The sequence below is a fragment of the Prosopis cineraria genome, unplaced genomic scaffold (assembly GCF_029017545.1).
Source record: "Prosopis cineraria cultivar Desert tree isolate PC_DT_omini unplaced genomic scaffold, ASM2901754v1 PC13, whole genome shotgun sequence".
Taxonomy (NCBI): Eukaryota; Viridiplantae; Streptophyta; class Magnoliopsida; order Fabales; family Fabaceae; genus Prosopis; species Prosopis cineraria.
The window spans coordinates 18,667,599-18,688,383 of NW_026555344.1; the positions used below are offsets into that span (position 1 = coordinate 18,667,599).

At 36.1% G+C, this 20,785-nt stretch overlaps 2 long non-coding RNA genes across 2 annotated transcripts; both read right to left on the minus strand.

Moving 5' to 3' along the window:
• Positions 1 to 5,238: 5,238 nt before the first annotated feature.
• On the minus strand, positions 5,239 to 7,217 carry LOC129290300 (uncharacterized). Its single transcript, XR_008588305.1, has 3 exons — positions 6,982 to 7,217; positions 6,449 to 6,521; positions 5,239 to 5,486 (listed from the first exon to the last, which is right to left on the minus strand). It is a non-coding gene; the product is annotated as an uncharacterized LOC129290300 (long non-coding RNA).
• Positions 7,218 to 13,229: 6,012 nt separating this feature from the next.
• LOC129290299 (uncharacterized) lies at positions 13,230 to 15,200 on the minus strand. The gene is made up of 3 exons (XR_008588304.1): positions 15,008 to 15,200; positions 14,473 to 14,545; positions 13,230 to 13,510 (listed from the first exon to the last, which is right to left on the minus strand). It is a non-coding gene; the product is annotated as an uncharacterized LOC129290299 (long non-coding RNA).
• Between the last annotated feature and the right edge of the window lie 5,585 nt (positions 15,201 to 20,785).

Below are 20,785 nucleotides of genomic sequence, written 5' to 3' on the forward strand. Positions count from 1 at the left end.
GTTGTTTTAAGAGTTTTGTGTATGATTTGTTATTGAAATGGTTTTAACATGAACAATGGTTTGTGAAATGAAATTTGTAAGGTTAATTAATTTTAAATGATGTGTGTGTGTGTTATGACATTACACGTTATGGCAATGTGAAAGAAAATAGTGGAAATTATGAAAGAGCATGATCATAGGGGGTCAAAGTTCACCCAAGATATGTGGGGATGTGTGTGTGTGGAGATATGTGAGTGAAAAATTTATATGGTCGAGTTGACACCATGGGATATCCGATGTAGCATTATACAGGCTATCATTATAGGTAATCTGATATAGCATATTATGGGACTGTTACCATAGGACATCCAGGCAGTCTGGCAACTCCTTAGTGCTCGATAGGGTGTAGTTAGGAGTCAATATTGCCTCTATCACAAGTGTGTGAAGAGGGAAAACCATAGTCGGCATGTGGGTTAGATTACCTTTAGTCGGGTATCTCTACCACCAAAAGTGTGCTCGGGTCAACAAGTAATTAATCCAAGAGAGCCTATGGTTTCATGTCAAGGAGCATTAAAGGTTCGATGGCTAGACGATCATACTAGTATGTATTTGTACAGAATTGTTTTGAAAAGAGAATCATTTCATATTTTGATATGTGTATGTGTGTGTGTGATATTACTTTATTTTTATTACTTTGGCATGGTTATCTGTGGAAATAAACATTGAATGAATTATATTGGTTACTAAGATTTTATCTCACCCGTGGTTATTTACATTTTTCAGGCTCTAGTGCTAGTGTTTCGAAGGGAAAAGACATTAGCTGAGTTGAGATCTCTCACTAAACCTTTGTAAAGTTTTAGTATAATGAATTGGTTGTTATTAGTCTTGTATATGTATAAGTTGCCATAAGATTTGTACATGTGCATGAAGATATGATTGTGGTATGTTTTGTGATTTTGAGCTCCCTAGCCCTTATATATGTGTGAATGATGAAATGTCTGGATGGACTAATGGATGGATATAATTATGTATGAATATGAGATGGGTGGAGATTATATGTAGTGATTTGGTCATATATGTGATCAAAGAAAAGAAAATGTGAATTTGGCCCAAAGGGTGAAATGGGCAATTTATAGGCCAAATTTGTATATGTGTGATATATTGTACATGTGTATAGTCAATTAGGTGTGTATTGTCCCTTTGGACTTCGCCAAGGCCTAAAAAGTGACTAATGACATTTGGTTTTGAATTAAGACACTTGAGTGGCAAATTTTTGGTAGAAACTGGTCAAAATACACTTGGGTGTTCAATTTTCGATAAAGATATCAAATTGAGATGAAACTAGTGTCATTAGTTAGATTTTAAAACAACTTTCATGTAGGAACTTGAACCATCCCAATCGGACATCATATTTGCAAATGCCACATATTTGAATTTCATATCAGAAACTACCATTTGACAGCAAATTCAGGTGTATGTGCCACGGTGCACGGCATAGAGCGAGCGACTATATACCCTGTGCCACATGCCACAGCACAAGTAGTATGAGCCGTGGCGTGTAACCTCCTTTCATATATCCACTTAATACAAGAGAAGACTATAATGTTACCATTAACTCACATCATTCACCATAATCTAATTCATTTCAAAAGCTTCGGCTAAAGACTTACTTTATAAAATCAATTAAATCATAATTCAATCAGAGAAAAACACAGTGGAAATAATTCATATACTTTTCAAATACATAGTGGACATGACCCACCAGCCTTCCTAACTTGAATACATGCATTTCAGCACAAAATAAAACTAAGTGTTAGTCCTGTGCCTCGGCGGACGGCCAGTGTGCCGTAGCATATGGCACAAAGCCACACACTCTACCTGATTATGATGTGCATCGTAGCATGTGCATCCATGCGCCGCGACGCGCCTATCTGTTTTTGTGCTATCATTTTGACAGAAAAATTGTGAACTTCCAGCGTGCACCATTTTCATATACGACATCCGATTGGAGTGATTCAAGTGCCCACATGAAGCTTAGCTCGTATATTAACTAATGACATAGGTTTAGATATGATCTAATGGTTCAATCAAAATTTGGACACTCAGGTGTAAAAAGTCACTTTTTCTAAAAATTTGGCGTACCCAAGCACTCAAATCAATCCCTTTTTCTCATTAGACTATACTAGGCCTTGAACCAAGTCCAAAAGGATCTAAAACACTTAATTGACCATGATTAATTACAATTATACACATATCAAAATTTGACCCTTCTACGGCCAATTTCCACAATCTACTAATTTCACAAACTATGTCATTTCTTGGCATAACATAGTCCACTCAGCTACTTCTCAACTTATACATATTCAATCCTATTCATAATACAATCTTAGCCCTCAAATTACTCATTTCATCATAATTTTGGCTTTTGGCTTAAGATTCACCTATCACAATCAAAATACAATCTTAGTCCCCAAATTACTCATTTCATCATAATTTTGGCTTTTGGCTTAAGATTCGCTAACACATAATCATTGCAACACAATCATACTCACATCAAAGCCCCTTTATCTCAAACAACACATTTACACATAATTCGGGCTTGATTTCATAAAAACTCAATTCAATACATGCATGTAACCTATGGTAACTCATATACACTTATATATACAATATTTCAATTCAGTTCATTACATAACCTCAGAGTACATGGCTTCTCAACTCAAGCCGGTCCAGACCCTCTTCCCTTGGCCTACTCACTTCCTGGTCTTGTAAACATGTAACTATAGGGGTGAGATAAAAATCTCAATAACAGAATAACTCACTCCTATTGACTATCACATGCAACAATATGAAAGTAAACATAGTATACCATTAAAACCTCATAAAGTAGTATTTACATCATATCCCATTTCATTTTTCACTTTTTATCAATCCCGAAGGATTCCATGCTATCTCAAGATATTTCATCATATTATAAAATATTAGCATGATCTCTACCAACCAGTCCTCCAAATCACACTGACATGAAACCATAGGCTCATCTCAGACTAATGTACACTCTTATTAGTCTTGAGCTTACCTATAATGGTAGAATCACTTAGCTAAAGATGTTCTAACGCACAATACGGACTATGATTTTCCCACAATACACACAATGGGGCGTCATTAAATCCCACCCATATCATAAAGATATTAAGGAATCTCTCATCTCCAACACAGTACCTTAATAGGCACTCAAGAGATCTTCTCTAACATAGCAGCTTTCAAGGCACTAAGGAGAATTGTTTCCAACACCGTACCCTAACAGGATACTAAGGAAACCTTGCCATACGATCGTTATCATCCCCTTTACTCGGGTGAACTCTCACCACTCAGATCATGCTTTCTCAAACCATTTAAGGTTCCCTTTTCACAATTTACTTTTTCTTATACATAACATATATATATATATATATCACTTTACATTACAAAACATAATTTCAATGCTCATTTCACCCAAAAGTCATTTTACACACACAATCACTTAATGCCACAAAACATGCTCAATTCAAACCAATTCATGCATTATTTAGCATACTAGCATACAGTTACAATAAACAGTCAAACAAAGGAAGGTATTCAGTTACCTCAACCCTTGTGTCACTAGAAAGGTTTACCTGTGGATTTATACTATCGTACAAGCTTATCTCAAGCTTCCTTTCTCTACTCACTCGCCCAATATGCCAATCTAAACACATTTGGCACATTTTAGTCATTTGGCCCATTTTGACCAAAAACTCATTTTTACTATTTAGGGCTATATTCATCCGTAAACTCTTTTCCATTTATCCATTCTAAGTCCATAACTATCCAATTACTACTTTATATCACCTCAACTGGTCTTATTTCACTCAAGACAGATTTTGACCTAACTTTCTCTCTCTAAAGACCCAAAATTAAGCCCCGGGTTCAAAGCTCTACTATTCAGCTCTAAACTAGTCACAAAGCTCTAATTTAGCTTCCAAGAACCTTTTTATTACTATTGGACAAGAATCAAGCCCATCAAATTCTATCGATTCAATTTCCCTATAACTCATTTTTAGAGAAATTTGTGTAGAATGGAAGGTAAGAGTTATACGTAGCTTACCTAGCAAGTTACCGATCTGAAACACCTTCCACCGCTCTAAAATGACTTGACCTAGCTTCTCAACCCTTCTCCTCTCTCTGTTTCGTGTGTTTCTCAATTTCTCTCTTTTGAAATTTTCTGAAATTCATGACTTATGAAGTGAATTTTTGGTCCATGTGCCACGGCGCACGAAGTACAAGCCATGGCGCTTGGCATAGTGAGGCTTCTTCTAACCACGCATACTTGCTTTGACCCGAAATGCACTCATATCACCCATATCTGTTCATACAACACACAAACCAATCAAAATACCAATTAGTCCTCTGAATCTCTAATCCCACTTTAATTTTCACTTCCCACTTGATTTACCTCTAAACTTAGGATTAAGAAATTTAGGATGTTACACAGCACACGGTGCCAAATTTCAATTTGTTTTTCAATAATGCGCATGTTTCCAGATCCTTAAGTACATGGGTTTATTACTTCCGTTGTGTGTAATCAGATTTATACTTGAGTGAGTTATAAAATGATTTCTGAAAATTTTTAGGATCCCTAAGCTTTTAATATTTACAACTTAAATGATTTTAAAGTAATTAGATCAATTGTAGTGGAGTGCATAGTAATGTTAGTGAGGGCATTACACCTATCCCTTTGCATCTTGAACCAAACCCCTATGACCTTGGACCCTAAGCCTACCCCTTACACCATAAACCTATAGTTTTGCACCCCAAGCCTATACATGAGAGTAAAATGCTTTTCAATATAATATATAATGTTTACATATAAATATATGTTTTTCATGTAAAATTCATATCTTTGGTTCAATCCATAAGAGTCACTTTATCTTTCTCATCTCTTTTAGGAAATTGCTCTTTTTTTCATAAAAACCTATTGTATACCATGTAATTATTGAAGACTAGGAATCATATTGTCACGCCCCAAAATAGAGGGTGACCGGCACGGGTATGAGTCACTTACACATTCCCGTAAGCCTTAAAATAAACATTGATTTCATTTTTACAAAAAAAGGAACAAAATTTAATCAAATCCTATGAAAATTTAAAATAACTTATTGGATTTAATATTATAAAAGAGTGTCGATATTTTTGTAAAAATTTCGGCAGAACCTCCCTGTAACTAGGATCTCCCGAAAATTCTACAACAAAATTCTGACAGATAACAGTATAAATCAGGAGCGTAGCTCCTTCCAGCCAACAACCCATATACAGATCAAAAATAAAGTTTATCAACAACCTATGTGGAGCATCTATTCTTCTCTCAAATCAAAAGGACATACAAATTATATATTTACATAAAGACAATAATACCAATCAAAATATCCACCCACTGTAGCTAGTTGCCCTTTTGAGGTTGCTGGTAGAATCGGCGTCAGCTAACCAATCTGAAGCCAAATAATTTTTCCAGTGAATAGCATTCCCATAATAAAATTCTTAAAATTTAAATTGACAGTCTCTAATAATGGTGTCAAATAATTGAAAGTAATTCCACCAAAATTATAAGCATATAAATTATAATCATATTTGAAAAATAAGAATAAGTAGAGAACAATTTATGTTCTCATGCTTAAAGAAACCATTTGCTCTCATATAACTCAAAGTAATACAAATTACTAGTCAACACCGGATAAATTTCAAAAATACATATTAATCAACATTTAAAATTTCGAGAACTCAACAGAACAGGTTACAAACGTGAACACTCAGTCCACGAGGGTAAATAACCAAACGCGGCTTATGCCACGAAAACAAACGTGGACACACCAGTCCACGAGGGTAAATAACCAAACGCAGCCGGAGCGACGAATCAAACGTGGACACACAGCCCACGAGGGTAAGTAACCAAACGTGGCTCAGGCCACGAAATCAAACGCGGGTATGAAGCCCACGAATACCAAACGTGAGAATAAAACTCACGAAACAAACTAGCTAGTATTTAACCACAGCGCGCTACGGACTAACGGAACTGCCGTTAGTAACAGTGTTCTGTGTAAAGTTCTCTTAGAAATCCCATTTCAACATGCGAGAGAAATGATTATTTTGAATTTAAATTGTCATTTTCAAAATCAAACTCGCATGAATTGTGTCAAATCTCAACGTTTGTCAAAATCATAACTTTGTATTAATCGAGTATCCAATAAATTTCAAAGTTTAACAACCATACAAGATTACTTCCATCAAACTTGGAAATATCTTTGTAAAAATCAATGAATGCATATATCATAACTCGTTTGTCTTTCACTGATATCTTAAAATTTTCATAATTAATATAATTCATAAGAAAAATAATTCAGGAAGAGGCTATTAAAATAAAGATAAAATATTAAATGGAATGCTATTCACTTACTCGTCGGAGCTTCAAAATTTTTAAAGATATCCTTTCTTTCAATTTTGGTCAGGTTCCCTTTCTTCTGCACACCCTATTAGAATATAAATAAATAAATAATTAAATAATTAAATAAATTTGTCCTGGGTATTTTACCAAACAACATACATACATACATAATTGTCGAAGTTGATGTTAATATTTTCCTTCCTAATTTTTTTTTCAGTTTTATTGAGATCTTGCAATATCGTCTAATTCCATAATTTCTAATTGGAATCTCAATCTACAATATCATCTTGCTTCCTTGCATAACCGCAATATTCATTTAAATAGAAATTCCTCCTCTCTTCTTCTTCCTTTTTCTTCTTTTTCTTACGTAACAGCATGAATAATGACAGAACAATGTGAGGTTGCCATGATTACATATACCAAACAGTAATAGTAGCGCATACAACTCTACTTCTGCATTTCACGTATACGCACGTCACACATGTCCTTATCTCTTACTCTCACGACATAGTGGATTAGCAATAGGAGAGTTTAAAATTTCTCACCTTCTCAACCCAGATGGCAGCGGACAACAAAGGAGAAAGAAGAAGAAAATGAAGATTGCAGCAGAACAGGGACGCAGAAAACTGAGCACTACTCGCAAGGAAACACAGGAAATGAATCAGCAACAATAATCCATATTCATAACAGCACTGCCGCAGCTCTGGCAACTTGGTTTCTCATCCCAGCTGTTACTCGAAGATGACGCCACAGATAGAACCAAAACAGAAAACGAAGAGGAAAAAAAAACAGAGACAAAGAGCACGAAAGATAGCCGGAGCAATCGGTGCAGCACAAGTCTCCAACTCTTTCCACAATAATCACTGGTGATAATAAAGAGAAGGAAGATCTAAATACTCACACATGCACCTGGATAAAGAAGGGAGAAAGAGCTCGGTGATCTGAAATAAATAAAGAAAACAGAGTGCAAAGATCACTCGTTGACTGACCAACGACAGATGGAGTAAAGGCAAGCGTACCGACGATAATAACAGCTAAAACTGAAGAGAAGCAGCAACGATTCAAGGAGGAAGAAGGAGAAGGTTTAGCGTGCTCTTTTATAACACCCAGAACAGAGGAGAAGGCGAGTTGCAGCTCGAGCCCGCATACACATCAGACGGCGTCACGGCAAGGAAGAAGGAAGCCACTTACGCACACCTCAATCCACTAGCAACGGCGGACGGAACCTCAACACCAACGCCAGTGACTGCTGTATACGGAGGAAGTGAAATTTCTAGACCTAGGATTTCTCTTACTCTCTCCACCGACTCTCTCTTTCTCTTTTGCTCCAGAATCCTTTCTGAAGAACAAAAGAAGAGTAAATAAAAATATAATTATGTTAGGGGTAATTTGGTAATTTTTTATGAGGAAAATCAGCAAAGGAAGAAAAATATTCTATGGGCTCACTACGGTTCGAACTTGGGACCAAATGAAAATAATCCAGCCCAACTACCACTACATCAGCTTCCTCTATTAGCATAATTGTATAAGGATTTAATATAAACATACATAAACCAATTATCATATATATATGTATATTAATTTATTTTTATAAGGGTTATCACATTCTCCCCCCCTTAAGAAATTCGGTCCTCCGAATTTAAATTTATACTTACCTTATTCCACAAATAGGTGTGGGTACTTAGCACGCATGTCGGCTTCAATTTCCCACGTGGCTTCTTCTTGAGAATGATTTCGCCATAGCACTTTCACCGAAGTGATTTCTTTTGACCGCAACTTCTTAACTTGTCGATCCAAAATAGCTACTGGAACTTCTTCATAAGATAAGTCTGGGGATATTTGAATCCCCTGAGCTTCAATTACATGAGAAGGGTCATATAAATATTTCCGTAACATTGATACATGAAACACCGGATGAATACCTGACAATTCAGGCGGTAACGCCAAACGATAAGCAACTGCACCAATTTTTTCCAGAATTTCAAATGGACCAACATATCTTGGGCTCAATTTACCCTTTTTCCCAAATCTCATTACTCCTTTCATAGGAGACACCTTAAGAAATACTTTGTCTCCAATTATAAATTGTAATTCTCGACGTCGATTATCAACATAAGACTTCTGTCGATTTTGGGCTGTTATTAATCTTTCTCTAATTATTTTCACTTTCTCAATAGCATCTTGCACCAAATCTGGTCCCAACAGCTTAGTATCACCAACATCAAACCACCCAATAGGAGACCTACATTGCCTGCCGTAAAGTGCTTCATATGGGGCCATTTGTATGCTAGATTGATAACTGTTGTTATAAGAAAACTCTACCAAAGCTAAGTAACGGTCCCAACTGCCACCAAAATCCAGAATACAAGATCTTAACATATCTTCAAGTATCTGAATGGTTCTCTCAGACTGGCCATCAGTTTGTGGGTGAAAAGCAGTACTAAGGTCTAATCGAGTGCCCAAAGCTTCTTGGAAAGATTTCCAAAATCGGGAAGTAAATTGAGGACCTCTATCAGAAATTATGGATATTGGAATTCCATGCAATCGCACAATCTCATCAATATATAATTGAACATATTTATCAACATTATATGTTGTCTTTACTGGAATGAAATGAGCTGATTTCGTCAGTCTATCAACAATAACCCAGATAGAATCATACCCCTTAGCAGTGCGAGGTAACCCGGTGACAAAGTCCATTGTGATATTTTCCCACTTCCATTCTGGTATTTCTAACCTTTGGTGTAGCCCAGCTGGCTTTTGGTGTTCTGCCTTAACTTGCTGGCATGTCAAACAGCGTGAGACAAAGTCTGCCACATCCTTTTTCATGCCATCCCACCAATACAGTTGTTTCAAATCTTGATACATTTTAGTTGCTCCTGGATGCACGGTATATGAAGAATGATGAGCCTCTTCCATGATAAGTCGTTTCAAGTTTTCCTCGTGTGGCACGCAAATTCTACCCTTGCACTTTAATATTCCTTCCTGGTCAATTTCAAACTCAATGTTACTTCCAGCTATAACTGCTTCTTTTAACTTGCATAATTTTGGATCTGAAAATTGAGCGCTCTTAATCTGATCCATTAAAGAAGAACGAACTTGTACATGAGCCAGAAATGGTCCCTTATCAATAATTTCAAACTTGACTCCACTCTGCTCAAGTTTATGAATTTCTTGCACCAAAGGCCTCCTTGTCGAAGTCATGTGCACCAAGCTACCCATCGATTTTCTACTTAAGGCATCAGCCACCACATTTGCCTTACCAGGATGGTAAAGAATTGTACAGTCATAATCCTTCAGTAACTCCATCCACCTTCTTTGTCTAAGATTAAGATCTTTTTGCTCAAAAATGTACTTTAAACTCTTATGATCAGTATAGATTTCACATGTCTCACCATAAAGATAGTGACGCCAAATTTTTAACGCAAAAACAACTGCTGCCATCTCTAGGTCATGAGTTGGGTAGTTTTGCTCGTGTTTCTTAAGTTTCCTTGAGGCATAAGCAATAACTCGTCCATGCTGCATTAGAACACAGCCTAAACCCACACGAGAAGCATCGCAATAAACTACATACCCTCCATTGCCTGATGGTAAACTCAAAACTGGTGCCGAAGTCAAACACTCCTTTAACTTTTGAAAACTGTCTTCACACTTGTTACTCCATTCAAATTTCACATTCTTTTGAGTTAATCTTGTCAGTGGAGCTGCTATTTTAGAGAAATCCTTGACAAAACGACGATAATATCCTGCAAGACCTAAGAAACTGCGAATTTCTGTAACAGTTGTTGGCCTTGGCCAATTTTGCACCGCTTCTACTTTGCCTGGGTCCACTTGAATACCATTTTTAGAAACAACATGTCCTAAAAAGGTAACTTTATCAAGCCAAAATTCACATTTAGAGAATTTGGCATAAAGTTGTTGTTCCCTCATCGTCTGTAAAACCATCCGTAAATGATGTTCATGCTCCTCTAGGCTCTTTGAGTATATCAGAATATCATCAATAAAAACAATCACAAACTTATCAAGAAACGGTCTAAACACCCGATTCATTAGATCCATAAAAGCTGCTGGTGCATTAGTTAACCCAAATGACATTACTAGGAATTCATAATGACCATATCGGGTTCTAAATGCAGTCTTAGGTATATCCTCTTTCTTGATCTTTAATTGATGATAACCTGAACGTAAATCTATTTTGGAAAAATACTGAGCTCCTTGCAACTGATCAAAAAGATCATCTATACGAGGCAATGGGTACCTGTTTTTCACCGTCACCTTATTAAGCTGCCGATAATCAATACAGAGTCTTAATGACCCATCCTTTTTCTTCACAAAAAGTACTGGTGCTCCCCAAGGAGATGTGCTAGGTCGGATAAATCCCTTATCTAACAGTTCTTGCAATTGAGTCTTTAGTTCTCTCAGCTCAGAAGGTGCCATTCTATAAGGTGGAATAGAAATTGGTTGAGTGTCCGGAACTAAATCAATGGCAAATTCAATCTCTCGATCAGGTGGCAATCCAGGTAACTCTTCTGGAAAAACGTCAGGAAATTCCCGAATAACAGGAATTTGATCCAAACTAACAGTGGGTTTATCAATGTCCCTTATCACCGCTAAAAAACCCTTGACAACCCTTCTGCAGTAATTGTTGGGCTTTTAAAGCTGAAATAAGATTAGTAGGTCTTTCTATAAAACTTCCTTGCAATATAAAAGAAGTTTCACCTGGAATATCAAATTTCACTACTTTTAAGTGACAATCAACGGTAGCATAGCAAGAAGCTAACCAGTCCATGCCCAGGATGACATCGAAATCAATCATATCAAGCATCATCAAATCAATAAGGGTTTCTCTGCCCTCAAGAGACACTTCACAAGACTTGTACACATAAGAAACAATTAAAGATTCCCCTACTGGAGTACCAACTACAAATGACTTATCAAGTTGGATAGGTTCTTTACCCAACCTCTTAGCAAAATAAGCGGACACATATGAATGAGTGGATCCAGGATCAAATAATGCATAAGCTTGATTAGAACACACAGTTATAATACCTGTAACAACAGCATTTGAGGCTTTAGCATCCTGTCTTGTCATGGCATAAACTCTCGCCTGCCTTTGTCCTAAGGAAGATTGTCCCCGCTGACCATTTCCCCTTCCAAATTTACCCCTGCTAGCTGAAGTAGAAGCAGTTCTAGCAGGTGGGATTGATGAGGAAGTAGGGCGAGGAGAAGGTTGAATTGATCCGTGACTTGACACAGACTGTAGATATGGACAATTTCTTCTCAAATGGCCCGTCTGTCCACATTCAAAACATGCACCAGACACTCTATAGCACGGTCCCGAATGATATTTTCCACAACTATTACAAGGGACTCTAGCATAACCCGATTGATTCGGCACTGACTGGGCTCGAGGTCTCACATTACCAGAATTGGGTCTCACAACGGGAGTGCTTACTGATGGTGAACCAAATGATCTAGGCTTAGATTGTGAGGCACGAAAGTGAGATTGACTTGAAAATTGATGACTCTTGGAAGAAGAACCAGGAAATTTCTCATCATGCTCCCTCTTGCGTTTCTTAGAAATTGCTTCTTCTGCCTTATGTCGATTCTCAATTCTCAATGCACTATCAACAATCTCAGCATAGGTGATATCACGACTCAACATAGGTGCTATGTTGTCATGTATGTCAACTGGTAATCCTTGTACAAACCTGCTAATTCGTTCTTTTTCAGTCGGTATAATATGAGGAGCAAAAGAGGATAATTCAGTAAACTTCTGGTCATATTCTACTATAGACATTCCTTTACTACACTTTAAAGTCAGAAACTCTTCAACTTTTGCGTCTCTAGTGCTCTGAGGCAAATAGCGATTTAGAAATGTAGTCTTGAATTCTTCCCAAGTTAAAGAAGGTGCTCTCGTTGCATGCAAACCTGGGACTGTTTTTGCCCAAGTACTTGCTACCCCTTGAAGTTGGAACACTGCAAATTCAACATACTGAGCATCAGGGCATCTCAAGGCCCTACATCTCTTCTCAATTCCTTCGAGAAACTCAATTGGGTCCTCTCGTGCATTAGTTCCCGAAAAAGATGATGGGTTTAGCTTCATAAACTCCGATAACTTAACTATAGGATTTTCCTCTGGGGTATCATTTGTCGAAGGGACTGTTTGTTCTTCAGATTGAGAACTTACTCGATCACTTCTAGAAGGAATATCTTGAAGGGGCCTAAGGGTTCGACCACCCCTAGCCCTGATCCTACTCTGACGCCGTCCTCTACCTCTCAAGGGCATATCATCTGTCGGAGAAATTCTGCCAGAGGCTCTACTGCTAGTGGAGCTCCTGGTAGATACTCGACGTCTGGGTGGCATATTTCACTATATCAAGAAACAAAAGAAATATTTAATTCAAAATACAATTCCTTTATATAATAAAAAGTCAATAAAAAAAAACAAACGTCGTTTGAAAACTTCCTATAGAACTTCCAATGATGTCTCAATTATAATTATGCCCGGGTTCATAATGATAATTGAAACCTCACTGGCAAGTTTCTGCTCCACATAGTTTTATATGTAAAAACCTTGGCTCTGATACCAAATTGTCACACCCCAAAATAGAGGGTGACCGGCACGGGTATGAGTCACTTACACATTCCCGTAAGCCTTAAAATAAACATTGATTTCATTTTTTTTTACAAAAGAAAGGAACAAAATTTAATCAAATCCTATGAAAATTTAAAATAACTTATTGGATTTAATATTATAAAAGAGTGTCGATATTTTTGTAAAAATTTCGGCAGAACCTCCCCTGTAACTAGGATCTCCCGAAAATTCTACAACAAAATTCTGACAGATAACAGTATAAATCAGGAGCGTAGCTCCTTCCAGCCAACAACCCATATACAGATCAAAAATAAAGTTTATCAACAACCTATGTGGAGCATCTATTCTTCTCTCAAATCAAAAGGACATACAAATTATATATTTACATAAAGACAATAATACCAATCAAAATATCCACCCACTGTAGCTAGTTGCCCTTTTGAGGTTGCTGGTAGAATCGGCGTCAGCTAACCAATCTGAAGCCAAATAATTTTTCCAGTGAATAGCATTCCCATAATAAAATTCTTAAAATTTAAATTGACAGTCTCTAATAATGGTGTCAAATAATTGAAAGTAATTCCACCAAAATTATAAGCATATAAATTATAATCATATTTGAAAAATAAGAATAAGTAGAGAACAATTTATGTTCTCATGCTTAAAGAAACCATTTGCTCTCATATAACTCAAAGTAATACAAATTACTAGTCAACACCGGATAAATTTCAAAAATACATATTAATCAACATTTAAAATTTCGAGAACTCAACAGAACAGGTTACAAACGTGAACACTCAGTCCACGAGGGTAAATAACCAAACGCGGCTTATGCCACGAAAACAAACGTGGACACACCAGTCCACGAGGGTAAATAACCAAACGCAGCCGGAGCTACGAATCAAACGTGGACACACAGCCCACGAGGGTAAGTAACCAAACGTGGCTCAGGCCACGAAATCAAACGCGGGTACGAAGCCCACGAATACCAAACGTGAGAATAAAACTCACGAAACAAACTAGCTAGTATTTAACCACAGCGCGCTACGGACTAACGGAACTGCCGTTAGTAACAGTGTTCTGTGTAAAGTTCTCTTAGAAATCCCATTTCAACATGCGAGAGAAATGATTATTTTGAATTTAAATTGTCATTTTCAAAATCAAACTCGCATGAATTGTGTCAAATCTCAACGTTTGTCAAAATCATAACTTTGTATTAATCGAGTATCCAATAAATTTCAAAGTTTAACAACCATACAAGATTACTTCCATCAAACTTGGAAATATCTTTGTAAAAATCAATGAATGCATATATCATAACTCGTTTGTCTTTCACTGATATCTTAAAATTTTCATAATTAATATAATTCATAAGAAAAATAATTCAGGAAGAGGCTATTAAAATAAAGATAAAATATTAAATGGAATGCTATTCACTTACTCGTCGGAGCTTCAAAATTTTTAAAGATATCCTTTCTTTCAATTTTGGTCAGGTTCCCTTTCTTCTGCACACCCTATTAGAATATAAATAAATAAATAATTAAATAATTAAATAAATTTGTCCTGGGTATTTTACCAAACAACATACATACATACATAATTGTCGAAGTTGATGTTAATATTTTTCCTTCCTAATTTTTTTTTTCAGTTTTATTGAGATCTTGCAATATCGTCTAATTCCATAATTTCTAATTGGAATCTCAATCTACAATATCATCTTGCTTCCTTGCATAACCGCAATATTCATTTAAATAGAAATTCCTCCTCTCTTCTTCTTCCTTTTTCTTCTTTTTCTTACGTAACAGCATGAATAATGACAGAACAATGTGAGGTTGCCATGATTACATATACCAAACAGTAATAGTAGCGCATACAACTCTACTTCTGCATTTCACGTATACGCACGTCACACATGTCCTTATCTCTTACTCTCACGACATAGTGGATTAGCAATAGGAGAGTTTAAAATTTCTCACCTTCTCAACCCAGATGGCAGCGGACAACAAAGGAGAAAGAAGAAGAAAATGAAGATTGCAGCAGAACAGGGACGCAGAAAACTGAGCACTACTCGCAAGGAAACACAGGAAATGAATCAGCAACAATAATCCATATTCATAACAGCACTGCCGCAGCTCTGGCAACTTGGTTTCTCATCCCAGCTGTTACTCGAAGATGACGCCACAGATAGAACCAAAACAGAAAACGAAGAGGAAAAAAAACAGAGACAAAGAACACGAAAGATAGCCGGAGCAATCGGTGCAGCACAAGTCTCCAACTCTTTCCAACAATAATCACTGGTGATAATAAAGAGAAGGAAGATCTAAATACTCACACATGCACCTGGATAAAGAAGGGAGAAAGAGCTCGGTGATCTGAAATAAATAAAGAAAACAGAGTGCAAAGATCACTCGTTGACTGACCAACGACAGATGGAGTAAAGGCAAGCGTACCGACGATAATAACAGCTAAAACTGAAGAGAAGCAGCAACGATTCAAGGAGGAAGAAGGAGAAGGTTTAGCGTGCTCTTTTATAACACCCAGAACAGAGGAGAAGGCGAGTTGCAGCTCGAGCCCGCATACACATCAGACGGCGTCACGGCAAGGAAGAAGGAAGCCACTTACGCACACACTCAATCCACTAGCAACGGCGGACGGAACCTCAGTAGTCACCAACGCCAGTGACTGCTGTATACGGAGGAAGTGAAATTTCTAGACCTAGGATTTCTCTTACTCTCTCCACCGACTCTCTCTTTCTCTTTTGCTCCAGAATCCTTTCTGAAGAACAAAAGAAGAGTAAAAAAAATATAATTATATTAGGGGTAATTTGGTAATTTTTTATGAGGAAAATCAGCAAAGGAAGAAAAATATTCCATGGGCTCACTACGGTTCGAACTTGGGACCAAATGAAAATAATCCAGCCCAACTACCACTGCATCAGCTTCCTCTATTAGCATAATTGTATAAGGATTTAATATAAACATACATAAACCAATTATCATATATATATGTATATTAATTATTTTTATAAGGGTTATCACACATATGTCTTTTTATTTTTAGGAAGACTTGTTGTATACCATGTAATTATTGATAATTAGGGATTATATGCCCTTTGTTTTCATGAAAACATAAAGTATATCCTAAAAATGATAATGATGATATTGAGGAGTTAACTACAAATGTCCCTAAAAAGGCAAACACAAGTAATATAAGCTAGTAAAAAACATTAGTTGCATAAACTTAAAACAAACACCTATTCATAAGGTAGTAATGTCTTCCTTTGTATCCAAATCACTAACAGTTTCAACAAACATTGTTGAAGTCAACTCCAACATTTGAGAAAAAAATCAGAAACCTTAAGAGCGAATGCTCTCCCATCACGTCTAATGCTTTCATCTTTCAGATATTTTTTGATCTCTTCATAAGCCTTCCTTTCTTTGCCTTCCTCCCATTATTTAAGACAAGTTATAACTATCAGTTAGCACAACACAAGGATATCCATGACCATAAACATGACTAAGTGTGTGGTTGGATTAAAAAATCTGCAACTGAGGCTACAATCAAACTAAGGTTAGAAGAAAAGTCTGTGACTTTAACATGATTTATGTTTGGATATCATTTTTTTTCAGAAATCAGTTGGGCAAATTGAAATTTTTATTAGATAGTTTGATTAAAAATCCAATTAAGAGGTATAGAAACCAAAATAGACCTTAGTTTTCTTGTAGATATTTTTTGTGAATAATTTAATATTTTTAGGAAAAATATTAAAATTAAAATTAAATTTTTTTAACAAATAGATTAAATATATAAAATGCTATAAGTAAAAAATCTTAATAAAATCAACATTTATTTTTCTGAAAAATGTGCCATGTGTCATGGCTCACACCACATGCGTCACGGCATGTGGCACAGAACAATGTGCCCTTATTCTGTGATATACACCACGACTTTCATACCATGCACCGCGTGTATGTATTCAAATTCACTATCATGAAAAATTTCTAATGTGAATTTTGCCACGTACCATTTTCACACACCCAATGTCCAATTGAAGTGATTCAAGTGCCCACACAAAGCTTGTAACACAACTTGCTTATAACATAACCTATCTAATGAGATAAGTTTGGGACATGATTCAATAATCCAATCATAAATAGGATACTCAGGTTCAAAAGTTACTTTTCTTTCAAAATTTGGCACCCTAAGTGCTAATTCTCATCCCTTATCACATTAGACCATTTTGAGCCTTAAACTAAGTCCAAAAGGACTAGATACACCTGATTGACACAACATATCAAAATACCATAACAAATACACATTTTAACCTCTCAATGCCACATTACATACTTGTGGTCTTACATAAGGTATCACATGCATTCATATATACACATCTACACTTGTTCCAATTTTACACCTCTGACTTCCACATATAGGGCTAGGCCTCATCATATAGTCAGAAATCACAATTATACTTGACTCATACAAATGAAGCCAAGCCTCACCATTTGGTCATGTCCTACGCATATACACATTTTATCACAACAAAGCACATACAATATGTAACATCTCGAAATTTAAGACTCATTTATTTAAAAAAATAAATAAAATATCTATAATTAAATTAAAACTTAGAATAATTTAATAGAGGTCCAAAGTTTGAATTTTACTAAACAAAAGTTGGGTTTTATTTTATTTTTAACTATGAGAAAAATTACCAAAGTTGACTCGGGCTTTTGTGCTATTATAAAAAAATATTGGGCCCTTTCTTGTAATTTTTCCCAAAGTCTTATATCAGCATTTTTAAGAGCTAAATGGATGCAGAAAACAAAAATGAAAAGGAAAGAAATAAATGCACAAGAGAGAGAGAAAGAAGATAGGAGAAAGAGAGGGAGTTAGGCTTAAATTTAGGAGGCTTTACGACCATTGCGAGCTCGGCCATATGATAGGTAAACTCCTACTTCAATCCTCTTCCCTCCCTCTCTTGTGTTTTCTTCAATTTTGAAAGAGGAAATTTATAAAGTTTGATCCAAAAGGATTTATTCTTGTAAGCTTTTGGTTTTTTGGGTCCTTGGAAGGTTGTTTTGAGTTTTTATATGGTGCTCTAATGTTTTGAGTAGATAATTGGATGAAAAGAAGTGTTTTAGGCACAAATTAAACCCTGAGAGATTGGGTTTTGCTCCTCAATAGTTTAAACTTATTGATTTAGTTATAATTTTACTATTTAAGCCCAATAAGATTTCAATTGAGGTTTGGTTTTCATTATAAGGGCTAATGGTGAAAGTTGGTGACACTAAGTGAAGGTTTTTTATTGATTAAAAATTATATGAATTGGAAAATTAGCCTAGTGATGGCTAATAAATAGTTTTGGTGGTTAAGTGATACTATGTGAATGGTTGGTTTAATATATGGACCATTAGGAATGGATTATGACTCATTGACCCAAGTGTGTAGTATGAGTTGTAGTCTTCATTAATGCTATTTGTCATGATAAGTGATGTGGATCACTTATATATTGTAGGATTGTTGGTAGAATTTGTTCGGAAGTTAAGGAACAAGCCAAATCCTATTTTGTCAAGAGAAACCCTTTTGGTACTAAAAGGTTGAGGGTAACAAGGGAATTTATATTTCTTATTGCTTTGTTTAGCTATTTTGAGTAGATAATATTATCTAGCATGCATTACATAGTTTAAATAATTGAATGCAAAAAAAATGTGTTTTAGAAGGGTTTATGAGGTATTGCTTTATTTAATAATGCATTTATGTTTACTATCTATTTAATAATGATGTTACTTATGGAAAATAAGATTATTAACATGCATTGTGATAAAAAAAATGAGGAGTTGCAGTAGGGAAGTACAACTAGGTTTGGTACCTTAGATAGGCTAATGAACTGATTAAGAGATGAATTATGAGTGTTATACTACCTTGAGTGTTGAAGTGGTCAATACTCGGAAAAGATAGAAAAAGGGTAGGAGGCATGATCTCAGTGGGAGTTCACCAATGGGGAGATATGATCTTGTGATATTCTATGGCTCACTGTCAGTACTACTCAGTGTGTCTTTCATATTGTGGGCTAGTACACTAAAGTGGTTAGTGGATTGAGTATTCGACACCTCTCAGTGGGAGAGAGAATCTGGCATATGAAGTATGAGGTTGAGTGTCTAGGCCATGGTAGCCCTCACATGGAGAGTAAGTCGGGCTGGCTCTGGGAGGGAGTTAGCTTTGACTGCTCAGGATTCACGTCGAAGGGGCACAGGCGGTTCGGTAGATCAGATCATGCCTTAGTTTATATGTTGTGCCTGTAGAAGTATAATGGGTACAAGGTTTACCTACAAGCTAAAGAGTGCCAAGGGGCATTCTATTGGTCAGGAAGGCTATATCAGCCTATCTTATGTATTCAAGCATTTTAATTAATTAATTATATGTTATTTTTGAATCTATTATTTATTTACTTGACCATGGCTTTCCTTGTAATAAGGAATATCGATTTCTCTGTTACTAAGACTGTGGTTGTCTCAACCCTTTCTTTACAATATTTACAGGTCTAGGTGAAGGATCCATTGGTGGATAGGGAAAAGAGCTAAGCTAGGGGTTGGCTTATGATTTGTAAAGAACTGTAACCCCTTTTTTTTGAGCAAGTATATTGTAATGTAATTAGGATTAGGGTGCCAGTAGGATGTGATTATATGTATGATGCGAGTATGTGTGGATTGTATGGCTTGTGTATGAATTTTTGTTTGCTTGTAAACTTGTGGCTGGGAACTTGGTTATAGTGTGGTTTTGATGGATTTATTTAGTAGACTAAGTTTTCACTACAAGTAAATATTTATTTTGATATATATGTGATTTTAGACGCAAATACAAAGTGGTTGCACTGTAAATGGTGTGCTGTGGGCAAACATACACCTTCGATAGAGAGAGTGGGTGCGCGGGGCCCAGACAGAGATCTCTGACCCAAGTGAAAATTTTTAGCGTGTGTATTCATATGTGTATATGATATTTGGAAGTTTTTTGGCCACTCTTATGTGATTTTTGCATTTTGAGGGTTTAGGGTCCATTTTGAGAAATGGCACTCGGGTGATCAAATTTTGGTATAAAGGATTTTTCTATCATTTAAATGTCTATCAGGTGTTTTTAATCATATTTGATGTGTCCAAAGTATTCCCACAGGTTTGTGACCATTAGGATGAATTTGAATAATTTTGAAAATAGTTTTTACCAAAAAACTGCACTTTTACATTCGAGTGTACAAATCTTAATCCGACCGTTGGATTTCTCTAAAATTTTGGTCACAAGTAAAATCTTTTATAATATTTATTTGGGCTTTGGAATCACATCGTTGGATATCAGATGGATAAATGGCGCACTCCAAAATCTGTTCCGAAGGAGCTGTCATGATAGCAAAAGTGCTGTCATGACATCAACAATGATGATGTTGCAACTGCATGAAATTCAATCTATCCATTGGATCTTTCCAAAATTTAGTATTCTAATAGTAATAGTTAAAATGACATGTAGGCTTTGGAATCTCTCCGATCGAGGTCGAATGATGAAATGGTGCACTCCGGAAGTTAGTCTGTAGGTGCTGTCATGATAGAAAAAATGACCAAACTTTAACATGTCTAATTTTTAATCCGACCGTTGGATCTTTTTGAAATTTGGTACACTTATAGTACCCTTTGAATTTGACGTGTGAGCTTTAAATGACTTTGATCAGGACCGAATGACAGAATGGCACCTCTCGGAAGTTGGCC